The following is a 20718-nucleotide window of genomic DNA, read 5'->3' on the forward strand; positions in this document are numbered from 1 at the left end:
GAAAGGAAAATTTCCTAGGGTGGCGTTGAAAAAAATTGTGGGATTTTCAATTTGGAGGGTTACGGCTACCTAACTTTCAATTTTATTATGAAGCAGCTCAATTTAGATTTCTTAGCGCATTAATGGCCACACAAGATGTGCCTAGTTGGGCACAGATAGAATTGGCAGTTATTTCTGAAAAATTTTCAAATGAATTTTTATTTCGATGGAATAAAAATTTGTTACGAACTTATGATGTACCAATATTGAAACATTTAATGAATTTATGGACAAGTAAATTACATAAAATGGGATTGAAAAATAAGTGGTCGGGAAGATTACCATTATATAATAATCAACTTGTTCCTTTCACGGTATCTAATACTATTTTGAAACAATGGGAGGAGAAAGGAATACATAATTTATCTGACTGTTTTTTAGAAGGTCATTTTTGTTCTTTTGTAGAAATGCAAAAGAGATTTGATATAAGTGGTTATTCTATATTTGTGTATTATCAGTTAAGATCTTTTGTAAAACAGGTATGCGGTCATCAAATGAATTTAGTGTCTGAAACTGATTTTGAGAAATATATGCTCTCATTTCCAAAAGAGGGTTATATATCAGGTTTGTATCGTATTTTGTTGGAAAGTGAAAGTAAAATAGATTGGGATAAAGATAAAATGAAATGGGAAAAAGATTTAAGTTTAACAATAACTGAAGAAGATTGGTCTGAAATCTGCCGTAATAGTGTTTGAAAATTGATTAATGCTAAATTGGCGATGATTAATTATAGTTTTATACATCAATTATATTTAACACCCGAAAAATTTAAAAAATTTGGTTTTAGTAAGTCAGATCTTTGTTTTCGTTGTGATCAGGTTTCTGGTACTTTTTTACATGCTGTTTGGTTGTGTGATCGGTTACAACAATTTTGGAAAGGTATTCAATCTGTATTTAATAATCTATATAATCTTCATATTGTATTAGACCCTGATATATTTTTATTAGGGAATATGCAACCGTTGATTGATTTAGAATTAGATAATTACCAGATCTCTTATTTACTTAGCGCTGGCAGTGGCCAAGAAATGTATAGCGATTACTTGGAAGAATAGAAATGTATTGTCTTTAGATAGGTGGTATTCAGAGATGAAGTTTTTGGTTATGGAAAGAATATCTTTTACTATACAAGATAAGATGTCTTTATGACTTAAAGTGGACCCCATTTATTGATTATATACAATTTAAATAAGTTTGAATTAATCATTTTTTTTCCTTTTATAAAAAAAACTTTTTTATATATTTTATATATTTTATATATTTTATATATTTTATATATTTTATATATTTTATATATTTTATATATTTTATATATTTTATATATTTTATATATTTTATATATTTTATATATTTTATATATTTTATTTGGGGTAAGAAATATATATATATATCCTTTTTGCTTTTTTTTAGTTTTTTTTAATTAGTTGGTTTTTTTCGTTTAAGTTCTTTGTTTTTTTTTCATATTATATAATAAAAAATTTTTGGATTAATAATTAATACTTAATTAATTTTTTTGTTTCTTATATATATATATATCGATCTTTTTTAAAGATGTATATATTTTTTTTAAATTATACTAATAGTATTAATTCTTAACTCTTTATTGTGGGGGTGGGGGGGTGGTTTAGGGGTTAAAAATTGTTTTTTTTTAGTCTTAGTTTTTAGTTGTTAGGGGGAGATGCCGAGATTGGTATTGTATTAACTATGTTACTTTGTACTTGTATTACTTTATTTTGTATTTTTTCTGTACGTGAATTACTTACCTTCTTCATATGTTAAAATTAATAAATAAAGTTTTGAAAAAAAAAGAGAGGGTGAATGAATAACTTGCAAAAGGATGCCAAATGTTGAATGGTCATAATAAGGTAGAATTTTACATTAAAATCAATCATGCTCAACTGAATCCAGGATTCTCAATCTAAACAAAGCAGAATATAAGGTATGAGACATAAATTAGAAACGACATCAAAAGATATGATATTGTGCCTGGCATTTATGAAACTGTGATTTGCAATAATGGAAAAAATGGTCCAATCATAACTAAGGAAATTGGTTAAGTTCTGATAAAAGGAACTGTCCAAGGATTGAAGATGAAAAATATCTTCCGACTCTGGATTAAATACACAATTGCTGGAAGATCACAGCAGGCCAGGCAGCATCTAGTAGAAGCAGAGTCAATATTTTAGGTGTGGAGTCTTCATTAAGACAGGTGAAAGAAAGGAATGATCAGATTTGAAAGGGGAGGGGGGGTGGGAAGAGAGAGACTAGTAATTTATCTGCACTATCACCAATCTTATCAGCTCTGGAAATCTCACATCAACTGCTACAAAGCTCATAGTTCCAACACTCTACACTTTGTGTTTCTACTTCCTACTTAAGCTCCACAAATCTGCAGGTCTGGGCAGACCCATTGTTTCAGCCTGCTCCTGCCCTACAGAACTCATTTCTGAATACCTTGACACTGTTTTATCCTCCCTTGTTCAATCCTTTCCCACCTATGTTTGTGACAATTCCTATGCTCTGAACTCTTGAAAGATTTCAAGTTCCCTGGCCATCATCATATTTTCACCATGGACATCCAGCCCCGATATACCTCCATTCCCCAAGAGGAAGATATCAAAGCCCTCTGTTTTTTTTGATTCTAAACCTAACCAGTTCCCCTCCATTACACACTTATCTGTCTGGTGGAATTGGTTCTTGCCTTCAATTTTTCCTTTGGTTCCTCCCACTTCAAACTAAAGGTGTAGCTAAGGGCACCTGAGGGTCCCGCTATTTCTGCCTTTTTGTTGGCTATGTGGAATAGTCCATGTTCCACATCTGTACTGGCATCCATCCCCCTCTTTTCCTTTGCTACATTGATGACTGTATTGGTGCTGTTTCCTGCACACATGTGAGCTCATTGACTTCATCAACTTTGCCTCCAGCTTTCACCCTGCCCTCAAATTTACCTGGCCCATTTCTAACACCTCCCTCCCCTTCCTTGATCTCTCAGACTCTATCTCTGGAGACAGCATAACTACTGATGTCTACTATATGAGCACACTCTCTCAATTACCTGGACTATTCTTCCCACCCTATCATTTGCAAAAATGCCATCTGTTTCTCACAGTTCCTCCAACTCGGGTGCATCTGCTCTCAGAACAAGGTTTTTCTTTCCAGGATGAATCAAATGTCTTCCGTTTTTAAAAGAAAGGGGCTTCCTTCATTCATCATCTCTGACCTTGCATGCATCTCCCATACTTCACACACATCTGCTTTCACACCATCCTTCTGCCATCCCACTAGGGATGGAGTTCCCCCTTGTCATCACTTACCACTCCACCAGCCTCCATGTCCAACATATAATTCTCTGCAACTTCCACCATCTCCAGTGAGATCCCACCACCAAGCACATCCTCCCCTCCCCACTACTTTCTGCTTTCAACAGTGACTGCTCCTTGCATGACTCCTTTGTCCATTCATCTCTTTCTCCACCCCCCCCCCCCCCCTCCATTGCTTCCCACTGATCTCCCTCCTGGCACTTATCCATGTAAGTGGATCAAGTGCTACACCTGCCCTTACACTTTCTCCCTCACCACCATTTTGGGCCTCAGACAGTCCTTCTAGGTAAGATAGCACTCCACCTGTGAGTCTGCTGGGTTGGTATCCTGTGCCTGGCCTTCTGTACATTGGCAAGACCCAAGGCAGACTGGGAGACCATTTTGTTGAGCACCTGCACTCTGTCTGCCTGAAGTACTGGGATCTCCCAGTGGTCACGCATTTCAATTCTACATCCCATTCCCAGTCTGATGTGTCCATCCATGGACTCCTCTCAAGATGAGGCCACACTCGAAGTTGTGCACAAGCTATATATCATGCCCCAAAAGTTAAATAAATGGGATCCAACATTATCAGATGTTTTCACTGTAAGAAGGAAACGGGAACAACAGTACATGCAATTTGGGCATGTGAGAAAGTGAAAAAGTTTTGGGAAGATCTAAATCAGGTATTAAATAAAATCACAAAAAAGCAACATACCAAAAAAATGCAGAGATCTTCTAAGTAATATAAGAAGTAAAGAATTAGGCCTCAAACTGGATGAAGCACAAAAAAAAATTATTGAGAGCCTTAGCTGTAGCAAAATAAATGTATAATGTCAACTTGGAAATCAGAAGAGAGCCTGAGAGTACAGCAATGGTACATGGAAATGAATAAATGTCTTCCATTGGAAGAAATAACATAATTTAAAAAATAAAGTCACATTATTTGAACAAATTTGGGAACCGTACATGGAACACAACAGAGAGGCCCTACCATGAACCTCCACCCCCTAAAATGATAGAATGTGAAGAAGACAAAATGAACTGACCCCGTGTGTAAAAGTAGATGACACAATTTTCTTGTTTATTTTCATTGTGTGATGACATTGTTTAATGGGTTTATTGTATTGTATATGTTCAACGTTTAATGGGTTTTGAGGGGGGTAGGGAGGGGGGGAAAGGGGAGAAAATGCCACTGTGTATTTCAAGAGGGAAATGTTTGTGTATTTTGATTGATATGGTTTCATAGTGTGAAAATTTTTTTTTAAAAATTAAAAAAGATGAGGCCACACTTTGGTTAGAGGAATAACATATTGTATTCTGTCTTGGTAACCTTCAATTTGATGACATGAAGATTGATTTCTCCAACAACTTCTGTTAACCCTCACCCCTTTCTTCTTTCCCCATCTCACCTCATCCTTCCTCTCTCCTTTTCTCTTCTCAATTTCCTGACCTCCTCTCCAGAAACCTACTAAACTCCCTTACATTCCTCCTAGGCACTCCATACATTCTTCCTTTTGTACTTCTCTCCCTTCAATCTATCACAGACTTCCTCCATTCTCTCCCTAGCCAATCAGTCATCTCCCCCTCCCCATCCTCATTTTCAAATCTCTGAACATTCCTTTCTTTCACCAGTCTTGACAAAGGGTCCCAACCCGAAACATTGGCTTACTGCTTCCACTAGATGCTGCCTGGCCTGCTGTGTTATTCCAGCATTTGTGTTTAAGGATTGAGTCTGTTTTGGATTACAGCGAAGGATGGCCATTTTATTTCATGCTGAAAGATACGGGAAGTGGAATGAGAGTAAATATAAAATAGACCAAAAGAGCTTCAATTGATATCCAAAAATAGGCTAAATATGGGTTCTTGGAGACTGAGACAGGAGAATTCATTTTGGGAAATTTAAACAAATATTTTGTATTTCTTTGAAGAAACCTCAACTGTTTGTAGTTACTTGAAAATCAAGTATCCAATGCAATTGAATTAAGAGAAATTGTAATGAATAAAAATAGTTCTCAAATGTTCATGCTTGAAAATTGAATCATCTGAAGGGCCTGAAGATGCATACCAATTTTTTTGGAAAGAGGTGACTGTGTTGTTAGTCGATACTCTGATATCACTAACTTCAAAAATTGTATAGATTTGGAACAATGGGGGGGGGGGGGGGGGGGTAACAAATGCGATTTCATAATTTGAGTGTGAGTGAGAAAAAGCATCTGCCTCAATATTGAAGATGACTTGCTTTCACTCTGGAATTTTTAGCCACCCCAGCACCCACAAAGCCAATGCAGGAACACAGATGAATTTGATGATGGTTAATAAGAAGATAGATAGGTGGTCCTCATCTTCTGCATGTTGTAAGGCCACTGTTCATTCCTTGATATTTTCAATGCCATCCTGGATGCTCTTTCTCTATTTTTGAATGATCATGGGGCAGATATTCAATGGTGATGTTGCATTTCTTCAAGGAGACTTTGAACATATCCTTGAATCTTCTGTTCTGTCTGCCTGTTTAAACTCTCCCCATGACAGCTTGGAAGAGAGAATTCTGGTGTTGGATATGCACTCAATGTACCCTGCCCAATGTAGACAACGATATGGCATTCATTAATTTCACAGGTTGAGTTACAGAAGTGTTGGAGTGGCTCATTCTTAATAGCAAAGCTCACTCTGTCAAGACTTCATTCCTTGTCCTGTCTGCTTCTCCAGAAGAAGGTACACTTTCTACCTGTTGCTTAAACTGGCTAGCTCTGTCAGCCTCAATGTTGACTGCCTTTTACTTCCTGGTGATGCTGTGTGACCTGTTAAATTTCAACAGCACTTTTGAGTTCTGCACTAGACCCCAGCATCTGCAGATTTTGTTGTTCATGTCCCTCCCATTGTCTTATTCAAAGCAGCATGTGAGATTTGGAGCTCTAATTACAAAGCAGCTCTCAGATCTGTCATAGCAATACTTGTCCATGTAAGTCATGACATTCCAGGTCCTGAACTTCATGCTGTGGAACAGAAGTTGCCTCTGGTTTCTTTTAATGCTATGTCACTTATCAGGCCTCGGGCAGCAAACTCTTGATCCAGTGGCAAGCGAGTCTGAGATGACTAGAGACCAATTTGCTTCTGCCTCATGAAGAACCTTGTGCAATGGGCTATCACCTTGTCAGAGAAGACCCTGGCTCAAAAGCTGTCAGGTTATGCTGAGACAGCTATTTCAGATACTTGTTTTTCCTGTGTAAGGGTAATAATGGAATGGACCATGATGTGCATGTGTTTATGTTGAGTTGGCATGTAATGGAAATGGAGCATCATTGTAAAAGAATAGGAATATTTGTCTGAGAAGTATTCATCTGAAATAAGGTGCAGCTCCTGAAGTTGGCACATATTGACACTGAATGACCAAAGAAACTGTTCTCACTAATTATCTGAGACTCTAATATTTACTAAACAATGTTTATTTTCATATACATGTATGTGGCTTGCATATGTTTTTGTTTATGTTGTGCCTAGTTTTGTGCCTGCATGTTTTGCACCAAGGACCAAAGAGTGTTGTTTTGTCGAATTGTACATGTGCAATCTGATGAACATTTGAGCCCCAGATGGTCATTATGGACGGTGGACGGTTACTTTCCCTACAATTACAGAAGAAAAATAGAAAGCTCTGACAATTTATGATGGTTGCACCAGATATCAGAATAAAATTAACAGGAAAGTCTATCCATTATTCTAGAAGAGAAAACCAAGCAGTGGCCGGGCTTGCAAATTTTGAGATCTTCCAATGGACCAACACAGTGATGTTGGCCAGTGCAAAGCACAAATGAATTTCAATTATTACTTCTGTGCAGTAGCTTTGTTGTAATTGACATAGATTGTCAATATTGCTCATACATAAAGCTACTGACCCAGTCTATGCGCTATGATTCCAAACTTGGCTGAAAGTGAGAGAGCATGGGGTTGTCCTTTTTAATTTTGTTTTTAATTTGGACATCCAGCATGGTAATAGGCCCTTGCAGCCCACAAGTCTGTGCTGTCCAATTGACACTCCATTAACCTACACCCCCAGTACACTTCAAATGGTGGGAGGAAACTGGGGAAAACCAATGTTGACACAGAAGAGTGTACAAATTCTTTAGTCAGCATGAAACTCAAACCCTGATCCAATCCCGATTGCTGCCGTCCTATCTGTTTCATGGTAATTATTAAGTGCTCTCTCAATTTTGCATATTTAAGAGATAATACTTGAGAGAAAATGGCTTCCATGAAGCTGGGAATAGCTTTGATGATGTACTGTACTGTTATGATACCTGTCTTAATTATTGCCACAATGAACATGGTGTATAATGCTGTTTATTACATTTCAGACCAGTGATTAATTGGAGCTGCATGTTGGTCTCAATGAAATGATTAATTTCCAACCTATTGAGAGGGAAATTTGAGCATGTGATCACATTAATTTTGTTTTCCCCTTGAAATCCAATATTTTATAGTGACTGGATGACATTTCTTTGGGGGGGAAAAAGTGGGTGATTATTCTTGTATCAAATAATTGGTGTCAGTTTTAACAGCTTGACAGCTATTTCATATTTAACCAAATGCTTGATCTTATTTGATTATTTGCTTCAAATAATTATGAAAAATGAAAGACATCCTGCGTTGGATTGACTTAACTCGGTATTATTTCCTTGTGAATCAATATTTGTACAACTATGAACTTCATGGCGATCTTTTGTTTTATTTTTGACCAGATATTACCAATTAAAACACAAAACCATCCTATTACACCATTGACTTTCAAACTAATTTGATTTGTATTGTCTTTATGTTCAACAAGGATTTTTAAACTGTTAAAGCTTATTGAAACTTGCTTAATTGGAACTACATTCTTGGCAAATATTGTTTATAGTGCTTCATAGATTTTCTGTCAAGATCATAGATAATAATCTGTTTAGATGCTACTCTATATGGCAGGAGAATAGGAATGGGAGGAGCTGGATGATGTATGTTTATTAGCACTGAGGACATCTGCGAGTTCAGATTGGATAAAAGGTCATAGAGCACATTGCATGTTGCTAGGTAACATTGCCTCTTAGCCAATTTAGCTGTGAATCTGGAAGGGTTATAATTTTATACAAAGAAATGGGTTGTCTGACTAGTTATATGAATTGTCGTATGTCTAGCTGTGTCTGGTTTAATTTCACGAGGCTTAATGAATCTCTTTGCTAATAGGAAGAAGTTGATTCCCAGTGCTGCTTTCATGATTGTTCCTTAAATTAATCTGCTGTAATCTCAAGATGGAAAAGGGATTGTGTAACTCTCTTTCTGCAGAGGAGAAAACTAAGTGTCATCTATTCATGCAGTGTTTCTGTTATTAGGGCTAATGGTGCTGTTATCATGTAATGTTTTGCATAATTAACAGTAGATAATATATTGGCTAATTATAATTGTACATAAAATTCCAAAAGTACATAAATCTGAAAGCATAAAATTCTGTTCAATTTGTCTGGAACTATTCTAATTCTCTACTGATCTATTGTATTACCAAATTTCAAGCAAAATTTGAATAAATATACTTTAAATAACACTACTTGTATCTAAAGCAACCATAGAATTATTATAAAGCAATATCGTTCAAATTTCCATAGCTTCAGAAAATATTAATAGAACTCGCCTTTTGCAATAGAAATAAAATTCTGATAAAATATCTAATCAAATACTAACATTTTAAAATAGAAACTGATCTTAATTAATCCTTTTACATGATTAAAATAATGAATAATCTAAAAATATTTTTTGAAAAATAAATGTTTTGCAAATTATTTCAATCTAGTTGTCGGTGAGTAAAGTACTTCCTCCAATTTGCACATTAATTCAATAAATTGAAAGATTAACAAAAGGCAGAATGAATTAATATTATTCAGTCTACTGGATAATTTATCTTTTAAAGTATTATTCTTTTTATTAGTTATCATTATCCAGAATAACTTTTAGCACTTTTTGCTTGTTCACCTGACCATTGTTTTCCTTAAATTTTTTTATTATATTTTCCATTTTAATGTTGCTCTCTTTACTATAATTGGATTGAAATGGCTGACATCTTTAGATCACTTTTCCTGGAAATACTTTTAAAAGGAACACAAAATCTTGCATGACTGAAGAATGCGACATTCATTTCAGTTTGAGGAATGTAGAAATGTTTTGGGAGATGCTGGTGACCTTAATGAACAAATCAGTGAAAAATGAGGAAGTGTCAATAGATTGACCATCCTACACACTAACACAGTGACTATTTTCAAACTACTGACATACCAGTCTTGCTTGCTTTCCAAGTTGAGCAATGGAAATGATCAAGAGTAAATTCAAAGTACATTTAAACACTGCTGCAGCATTTTTTAAACTCCAAAAAAAAAGAAAAAGCTTCACCTGGAGTGTGACGAGAAGAAATCTGAAGACGGGTGCTAGCATTCAAGCTGGATGAAGGAGCTTCTGGCGATGGAGAGATGGCATTAGGGAAGAACCAAGAAGTAAATGGCACATGCATGAAAAGCTGGGGCCTTCACAGATGCCGTCAGAAGAAGTCTTGCTCGCAAGAGATCAGCAGTGAAAAGGAAGACCAGCGATTAGACGAAGATAATGCAAAGTAGAAGACATAACCAATATTGATTTCTTAAAGAGAATTTCATGGAATGAAAAGTGAAAGGAGAAATAAATAATTTTGGATGCTCTAATAAAATGAAGAGAAAATTTGACAAATTAGGTGGGGAAATGCAGCATGTGGATGATAGAGTAACTAGAGTGGAAGACACCACTGTTAACTATGGAAAATCAGAAGCTACAGCAGAAAGTGGAGATTTTAGAAAACTTTAGAAGAAATATTAAAATAGCAGGTCTTAAAGGAGTGGAAGAACAAGATCCAATTGTTTTTTTAAGAAATGAATTCCTGAAGTTTTGGGAGATGAACATTTTGATTGTCCTATTGAGATTGAAAGAGCACACAGCCCTTGGAGCAAAACTGCTTCCAAATCAGAGCCCATGCACTGTGCTAATTGAGTCTTTGATTATGAAGGCAGAAGATTTTGACCCTAGTGCCGAAAGAGGCAAGAGCAAGAAAAGCCCACCATGAGTGTGAAAGGGGTAAAATTTAATTTTATCCTGATAAATGCAGACTTATTGAAAAGATAATTTAACCCAGTTAAGATTATGGGGGGTGGGGGGGTGGGAGGCTAATGGTATGCCATCTTGCAACTTTGAAGATTTCCTTCCTGGAGGTGAAAATAAGATTTTCTCTAGCTTTGTACAGCCAGAAGAGTTTTGTGAAAATTCTTCCAAGAACCCAGGTGGAGTGAAGAACTAGATCAGTTGTTAATGTTTTAGATGGATTAAATTCATTTCAGTCATACAGGATTGAATAATCTAGAATACTGCCCACTTATTTTTGTTGGTTTTGAAAGCAAATTTTATGCATGAATTAAACAATCAAAGATTAATATACTGGGGGTGTTGGGGAGTGGCTGAGGATGTAACTCCTATATTGTGTGGGTAATTGTGACCTTCGTTACACCCCATACAATGGGTATTAAACAACACTTACCAGGGGGAGGTTATTTTGCTTGTATATATCGAGTCCATGCTGCTGAAGATCTAGCTGCGCTGGGTGGGTCATTCCTCCAGAATGGAGGACCATCGCCTTCCCAAGATCGTGTTATATGGCGAGCTCTCAACTGGCCACCATGACAGAGGTGCACCAAAGAAAAGGTACAAGGACTGCCTAAAGAAATCTCTTGGTGCCTGCCACATTGACCACCGCCAGTGGGCTGATATCGCCTTCAACCGTGCATCTTGGCGCCTCACAGTTCGGCGGGCAGCAACCTCCTTTGAAGAAGACCGCAGAGCCCACCTCACTGACAAAAGGCAAAGGAGGAAAAACCCAACACCCAACCCCAACCAACCAATTTTCCCCTGCAACCGCTGCAACCGTGTCTGCCTGTCCCGCATCGGACTTGTCAGACACAAACGAGCCTGCAGCTGACGTGGACATTTACCCCCTCCATAAATCTTCGTCCGCAAAGCCAAGCCAAAGAAAGAAGTTAAGTGTGGAAATGTGTATGCTTTAAATTTAAATGCTTTCTTTTATCTGGATTGCTGGAGGAATTGCGTACCAACACATTAGATATTAAGTAACAGTTGAGGGAGGAGGGTTCATGGGCTGAGTAAATAATGGGTTAAGATGAGGTAATACAGTGAAATTTGTAAATTTTAATGGGCTCAACAGGATGGTGAAGAGGAAGAGTATTGACACATATTAGGAAAATGGGAGCAGACTTGGCTTTTTTTTTTGCAAGAAACTCACTTAATTGAAAGAACATTTGAAGTTGAAAAGAGACTGGGTTGGGTTCATAGTGCCTTATTTAATTCCAAGGCAAGAGGAGTGGTAATTTTAGTGGGGGAGGGGGGAACTTGCAATGAAAATAGAAAATGTAGTAACTGATCCTGCAGGGAGATATGTGATGATACATTATCATATTCAGAATTATGGACCCTTCTCAATTTGTATGCACCAAATATGAATGATCTGAAATTTATTCAGAAACCATTTTGAATTTAGCAGAGGCACATGAGAATATTTTAATAGGAAGATCATTTTTAGATCCAATCTTAGAACTACTAGAGGAATGACAACAGCTAAAGCAGGAAAGACTAAATTGGTATTGAGGGACTTGAACTTAATAGATACATTGACAAGAATTCATTGTGGAGAAATGGATTCTTTTATTCAAATAAGCATGATTTCTATTCTAGAAATATTTTTAATTTCATCACAATTAGAAGGTAGGATATTAGAAGCGGAATAAAAAAACCTGTCTGATCATTCACCTTTATTAAAGATTATTGTAATAACTGATAATGAGAAATCAGTTTATAGATGGAGAATGGACTCTAAAAAAGATTTTTGTGATATTTTTTTTAAATTATTATTAATAGAAGACAAATTCAGTTATTTTGTGATACAAACCTGAACTCTGTGAATGATAAGTTTGTCATATGGGATGCTTTGAAAGCATATTTCAGAGGGAAAAATACAAGTTCTACTTCCAAAATTGAGAAGGAGTATATGAGAGGTAGATCAATTAGAACAAGAAATAATGGTTTTGGAAAAAGATCTTAAGTTCTGAAGATAAATGTAGGTAACTAATTCATTAAAAATATTCAATATAATACATTAAAAGCCTGTAGAACAGAAAAATCAATCATAAGAACTAAACGGCAGTATTGTGAGTTAGAATGATCACAAACTCCTTGGCAATTGAAAGCAGAACAGGTCTCAAGAACTATTAATGTAATTAAAAATTATTTGAATTTTGTTAGTTATAAACCTTGATAAATCTTGAGTTTCTATTTGAAATTACATAGGTCAATCTTTAAAAGATGAAAATAAAATCAATGGACATTTATCTTGGATAAATTTACCTAGATTGAGTATGGAAGAGTAAACAGAATTGAGTGCTTGCTTTACACAGCTAGAAATAGAGACAGAGTTCATTACAAAGTAACATCTCTGGGAAGATGGGTTTTCCACCTGAATTTCATAAAGATTTATTGATTCTTATTTTTATGGAAATGCTAGATCAAGCATCAATAACTTGTACTCTCCCAGAATCATTTTCAACAATTACTATGATACAAAAAAAACCTATTAAAACCTTCATCCTATAGATCTATTTCATTATTGAATTCAGATTACAAAATTCTTGCCAAAATATTGGAAAACAGTTATTAAATTATTACCTAATAAATATGGACCAGACAGGCTTTATATTTAAAACAAGAGTCAATTGGCAGACAATGTTGCTAGATTAATTAGCATTATACATTTAGCACAAAAATGAAAATATTTAAGTGTTTTTGTGAGTTTAGATGCAGAAAGTGTTTGATGGATTGGAGTGGGACTTTTTAAGGTGTTGGATAAATTTGGGATTTATCCCATTTTTAAATTGGATAAAGGCATTATAAATGATCTTAAAGATAAAGTAGTAACTAATGGACAAATATCAGCTCCATTCCAACTGATGAGGTCAAGTAGACAAGGATGTCCATTATCTCCAGTGTTATTTATACTTGCTATTGAGCCTCTAGCAGAGGCAATTAGGAGTGATTTGGAAATTGAGTTTTAAGGTTGGTCAAAGAGCAAAAAATTAGTTATTTGCAGATGATATTTTAATATATTTGACAGAACCTGAAACTTGTGAAAATTTCATTTTATTTTGGAAGGATATGGTAAGATTTCTGGTTATAAAATAAATTGGGATAAAAATGAAATTGTCTTTTACAGAAGGAAATTAATCATTGTCAAAGAAATACTCAATTTAAATTTCATAAAGATGGGATTAAATATTTGGGGATTTGTGTAGATAATAATCTAAAAAAACATAAACTAAATTATTTGCCATTTCTCAAAGGTTGAAGAAGACTTAAAAATTATGTTACCTATACCATTAATATGAAGAGGTAACTGCATTCAGATGAATATATTCCCAAGAATACAATATCATTTTCAGACCTTAACTATATTATTATGGCAAGCTTTTTTAAGAATTAAATAAACATGTAAGGAAATTTCTTTGGAAAGGAAACATTTCAAGAGTTTCTATAGAAAGATTAACCTCGAAATATGAATTAGGTGGCCTACAACTTTAAGAATTATTACCAAGCATCTCAAATGAGATGTATTACTTTTTTTTGGAGTAGAAAAACTGGCATGGGTTAAAATAGAAATTGATAAAATAGGAGACAGATTAGCAGAGGAATTCTTGTGTAAACAGGATTCAAAATCAATACCTGGTGTTAAAGAAATACCATTGTTAAAACACTTGATTACTATTTGGAACATGATAAATTATGAAATTGGAACAAAAGGAGATCTATCACCCAAGATGCCTTTGAATCAAAACCATTTTGTATCTTTTTCAAAGGAAATTGATTTTTAAATATTTGATTTAGTAAAAGTATTAAAAATATTGAAGATTGTTGTGAACAAGGCCAATTGATGTTATTTGAACAACTGAGGAATAAATACAGAATAACTAATAATGCTGATGTAGAGGCTGTGTAGTGGGCCGAGCGGACACTCAGCACAGTAATGCGAACTGCCACCGTCAGTGCAGTGCATGGACTTCCTTAAGGGCTGGCATGCTAGTGGTACTGTGTGCTGAGGGACAGCACGTTGATCAGCTAGGTCCCTTGTTGAAAGGCACGGGACATTAACAAGTCTCAATTTAAACCTGCTGGTCCCGTGGACCAGCAGCTGTCCCTTAACAAGGTCCCACCTTGTCCTGTGGAGCCTGGGACAGGCAGGGAATAAAAGCCGCTTGTAAAGCTTCAATAAACCAGTCTTGAGTTGACTACTCTGGTGTGTGTTTGTATTTCTTTAGTAGCTCTACTGTAGTAGCCGATACAATTAGTGAACCCGACTGCAAGGTTCAACTGAAACTTGAATCTCCAGTCATAATGGATGAGGCTACAGCAACAGCTGCTGCCGTGGTGGCAGGTAATGCAGTTGGACATCATTTGCCTCCTTTCTGGACACACCAACCTCTGGTTTGGCTTATTCAGGCTGAGACCCAGTTTTGTCTTCTGGGTATAACAGCGGAGGACACAAAGTTCTCGCATGTTGTAGGTGTGTTGGACGCTGCTACTGCATCTCGAGTGAGCGAATCTAGTGCCAATCCTCCGGCAGAGAACCAGATACATTGGAATTGACAAGACATGAGCGCGGCATGTGGCTTTTGAACATGGAAGGCCTGGGTGACAGGAATCCATCAGACCAAATGAATGAGATACTGACATTGGCGGAAGGTTTTTCTTATTGCTTGCTTTTGAAACCTTATTCTTATCAAACCTGCTAGCTTGTGTCACCATACCCATTGCTAACATGTTTCTGTTGATGTTTTCTTTGACCAGATTTTTATAAATTTCAGTGATGAGCAAATGGTAAATTTTATTTTCATTTACATTACACAATATCTTGCAGAGAAATTATTGGTGTTGCTGCTTGTACTGGTACATACTTAGTGATGGTTTGTTTAATAAGTATGGTACAGGCATGCATTTACAGTGTAATGGCTCGAGATCATGATGTATAATGCTGAGGGATGATTTTTCTAGATAGATTGCCTCGATGCAGTACAACGAGACAATTTAATGATTTCAAGGGAAGTTTAATGGCAATTAAATAAGGCGTCTGGGGAAAACACATCTGGAACACTGAACAGGCCTAGTCTCTCAAACTATGGGAAAATAAACCTGGAACAGAGGAAGTGTAGTGAATTTTCATCAGATTGATTCCCTGAATGGTGAGTGATACTGGTTCTCCTATGAGGAGAGGTTAAGCAGATAATGCAGGTATTGTTGTTTGGAAGAATAAAGATGATCTGATTGAATTAATACAGAGCTGATCCAAGGGATGACAGATGGGGAATAATGTTTCCAAAGGCTGGAATATCTGGAACCAGCATTCACAATCACAAGATGAGAGGTTGCTGTTTAGGACAAATGTGAAGAAACTTCTTCCCTCAGCTAGGGGTGCAACTTTGAAATTCATTATCCATGAGGAGTGTGGATGGTGAGTCATTCAGAATGTTCAATGTAGTGATAGATTTTTAGTTTTCAGGAAATCACAGGAGATGTGATTAGTGCAGAAAAGTGTCATTGAAGTAAAGCATCAACCATGACTTTATTGAACAGAAGTCACTCCTGAGACTAAATATCTACTGCTGCCTCCATTTCTCATGCTCTTATTTCTTATCAAGCAATAATCAAAAGTGAAAGGAGAAAAGTTTTGGGGAGTCATGAGGGTTAAGTTTCTTTTTGAGTTGTGGATGCTTGGAATGCATTGCCAGGGGGGGTGATAGAGGCTGGAACAAAGGGGGCATTTAAATGACTCTTGGACCAACACATGGATAAAAAGAGGGATTTGACATGAGGAAGATTTACTTTGTTTTTGGTAGGTATATATAGGCTGGCACAACATTGTGGGCTGAAGGACCTGTACTGTAATGTTCTATGGACTATAAACAACCTCACAGAATCATAGCTTGGTCATTTTTTTTCTTGGCCCCCTTTTGGGGTGATGGTTAACTGACTTTTGACAGAAGTACATGGGTCATTTAATTTTCTGGAAGTTGATAGAATCGGCTTTAACCAGTAAAAGTTTGACTTGAAGTCCATTGCTGAAATCTTAGGTGCAGGAAGCTTTGAGCCAAGCCGTCACGTGCAAGAAACTCCATTCTGTCAGTAGCAAAATCTGAATTTCAGATGCAGAATGGCACCATAATGCTGATACCTTGTCCACACTGGGCACAATGCAGCCAGACAACTTCCTAAACAATGCTTTTTATAGCCTCCAAACAGGACCTATAGCTTTTAATTTCTGAAAACACTTGGAATGTAATTTTCATATTGGTTAATACCTCTTTGTGTGTCTGCCACTCTGTCCTACAATTTAATGTAGGCCTACATGTCCAAAGTCAAACGATTTTGTTTTTGGGTGGATAAATGCAACCATGGAGATGCATGTGCTCTGCACATGTCAGTCTTGAGAATATTGGAACAAAGTATTTCAAACTTTCTCTGCACTCTTTAAAGTTTATTTTAAACCTAATCCCTTACTACTGTGTTTGGTATTGTTGGAGAGAGTGACATAATGTTAATGACATCTGAGCTGCATGTATTTAGTTTTTATTTCTCATGGCTAGGTGGGCGGTTTACCCCGCCTAATCATGCTCAATGGCTACGTGATGTCATATTTTTAAATTTAGAGAAGATTAGCAGCTCAATTTCCCATTTGAATTACTTTCATAATTTTTGATTTATGAAGGTAGAATGTGATAATTTATCATTCTGATAAGTATTCACTTTTATTTTGGCCAAACAGCTTCTTTCTTGGTAGTGGGTTTAGATTTTCCTTTTAATAACAAAATATTAATACAATATAATCTGTTTGATTAAAATGTGTGGTACCTTGGATGAAATGATATGATTTAAGTGTAATGTATCTTTTTAAACTTTTAACATGTATCCTTATGTACTTTGAATTTTTTGATGTGAAATTTCAATATTAATAAAAATATTGAAAAGGAACAATGCTTTTTATCATGGAGGAAACTACCACCAATCATGGGCAACATCAAAAACTTGTGATTATTAATGAATGGGTTAATGGACTATCCAAAATAGTCGGGACCGGGTCTATTTCCGATAAACATCTTTTGAGAACTGGTCATTTTTTAAAAACAGCCGAGCAGCAACAAAAATCACTTTTCACTGTTTAAACAAACAGTGAACAACAAGGTAAGGCTTTTTAAGCATTAAAAATGTGTTTAATTCTCTCCAAAAAATGCTAGCCACTGCCAATCACTGACGCTTCCCCATTGAGGCCTGAGTCCTGCTTCTTCCCAGGAGCTTGTGCCACTGCCAGGACCCTGAGGTCCGCTGATGCCGCCACTGGGAACTCAACATCCCAGGTTAGTTTAGCCCCAAAATAAATTGGATAAATGAGCATTTCAGATTTGTTTTGGATATCCTAATTTATCAAAAAAAAATTTTTTTTAATTTGGATAACTGAGGACTTTGGAGAATCAGAGCTTTCTGCAATACTGTGACAAATGTAATCCTTCAGTAATGTGTAACAAATGCTGCTTATTAATGTAACTGTTTGGAAGTGATTGGTATGATCCTATCATACAGTTTATAAATTTGAGTTTGTGAATGCGATTTGTATTAGATATAATTGTTCTGATTTCCACATTTCATTGTGATAATAGAGAATTTCTCACCTTGAAATTCAAATTTTAGTTTATAAAGAACATTATCAGAGTTTTCCATGAATTTTCATGAAATTTTTGGGGTGTTCTGAGTGTTTCGGTGGGGTCTTGGTGTTGTGTTTGAAGTACCAGTCATTTAGCCGGCAGGTAGAGCAAGCAAATATTATTTTGGCCTTTATTTCTGAGGGATTGGAGGATAAACATAGAAATATCACTGCAATTATACAAGATTTTTGTGAGGCTGCACCTGGGATGCTCTGTACAGTTTTGATCCCCTCATTTAACAAAGACAATTCTGGCATTCAAAACCGTTCAGATGAAATTCACCAGGCTAATTGACAGATAGAAGTTAAACCTGTATCTTTGGATGATCTTCTTAAAACATAAGATCTGAAGGGGACATGACCATGTATTCCCATAGCATAAGAGGGTGGTCATTTAAAATTGTTGTGCAGGAATTTCTCTTCAGAGAATAGTTAAAGTCTGGAATTATCTAGCCCAAATTTTGTGGATTCTAGACCAATGGAAATATTTAAAGAAGTGGTGAGTTTTTTTTAAGGAGGATTCAAGACCAAGAGGAAGTGGCACAGAAGGGAAGATGAAGGCTGTGGCTTTTCAGCCATACATAGATATTCAGTGATGGGGCAGGCTTGCAGCTGACCTATTCCCATTCCTATGATCTGTGAATTTGTCTCGTTCCAAACAACATCTGGGTTACATAGTGGGCATAATTATAAAATGCCATGTTTTGGAATATGTCTTTATTTGGCTTCTTGGGGAAGGGAATCTCATTGTGACAATGGCATTATACTTGCACATAGATATTAGAAAACTATATTTTTCCCACAGGCTATTTCCAAATATTCTTTTATATTTAATATTCATTGTTGTACCTCATTTTGCATCCTGTTTTCATTAATATAGTTTGGGGAGCATAGACACAATGACTTTTTACTGGTGATGGTGAATTTAGTGAATGGAACAGATCTGTTTCTATATTTTAATTAATACTTTCCTTGTCACTAATTGTGAATTACAGGCATTTCACACTGAAAATGCTGGTATGCATCAACAAACTGCAAATGTATTAACAAACAGAATTGTAGTGATGCACAAAATGTCACAGATGTTTTAATTAAAATGAAGTGCAATAAATAAATAATTTCCTTCTTGGGCAGTCCCTTGGGATGGAGGGTGGCTTCCCATAGTTTTGTGGGGTCTGAGGTGACTAATGAGACTATGGAGAAGCCCATTCTCTTGTATAGATTGGGCAAATGATGATCAATGGGGCAGGTGGGTAGTTTGTGAAGGTGGCTCATTCCTCCTTCCCTTTACACAAGGGTTTTGTATCCTCAAAATGATTGACCTCATGGATCTCAATCTTATCTCAACTCTTCCTCCACTTTGACTGGTCATGGGCCAGAGATTATCAGGAGTCGGTGAGGATGGTGCATTTTTTCCCCCTGGAGGCTTTGAGCCCATTCTTGGATATTTTCTTCCATCTGCTTGGTAACTTCTCCCCACATTAGAGCTTGGAATGTAGTTTAAGTTCAATACACACCACATGCTTGATGTTTCTGAGGGAGCTGCAAGGCAATGTGTTTTTGCTTCATTTGGTTAATAGCCATTGCAATTTCTTTTCATTTCTAAATACAGTTTTTCACCATGTCATATTTATAACAGAAAATATGAAGAAAGGTCAAGCAATGAATTAAAAACATTTGTCAAGTCATTTCCATTTTCTCTTAGAATCCAGCAGCTGGCATAGAGTAGGAACTTTTCCCTCCATGACTTTTTAGAGAGCTAAACCAACTCCACTAACATTCACCCCCCCCCCCCTATTCCTGGCACCTTCCCACAAATCCACATAAAATGCAACACCTACCCCTTTCTCTTCACCTTCCAGATGAAGCAATAATTCATTGGTGACTCCTTCAATTTGATATACTTTTGGTGCACACAGAGACCATCTATAATTAGAAACTAAACACAGATTGTATGGGCCCCTTTGCAGAAAATGTCCATTTTGTTTGCAAGCATGATTTAGAGCTTCCAGCTGTCTATCATTTTATTTTGCTGCATTACTCCAATTCAGTCCTGTCTTTCACCTCCTGGAATGTTGCAGTGAAATCCTGTAAGTTCTTCATCTTCTGAATGAGCCCCTTCTCTAGCCCTTGAGAAGTCAAATGTATAATCAGTGGGTAGAATGGGAGCAGTTGTTAGGAGGGGTGAGATGCATAAATCTGCAATCACACATGATATATAATTTGTATGTTCCTTAAATACATGGAATTCAAAGAACACCACTGGACTGATTAATTAAGGAAATTTTAGACATCAAGTCTTAAAATACATTTTACACTTATTCTTAAACATTTTTTCTCAATTTTTCATCACATTTGATAAGAATGCTATTTCAAGAGTGACTGTGATAGAATCTGTGGGTGTAAGCTTTTGAAAGGAGATCCTGCTTGAGGTATCATGTTGGAGAAATGGGGTGTAAAAAGATTAAGATTGGCTAGCCTTGATATTATTTATTCAAGAAATACAAGTTGTATCAATTTTTCCTCATG

The sequence above is a fragment of the Narcine bancroftii genome, chromosome 2 (assembly GCF_036971445.1).
Source record: "Narcine bancroftii isolate sNarBan1 chromosome 2, sNarBan1.hap1, whole genome shotgun sequence".
NCBI classification, from domain to species: Eukaryota; Metazoa; Chordata; class Chondrichthyes; order Torpediniformes; family Narcinidae; genus Narcine; species Narcine bancroftii.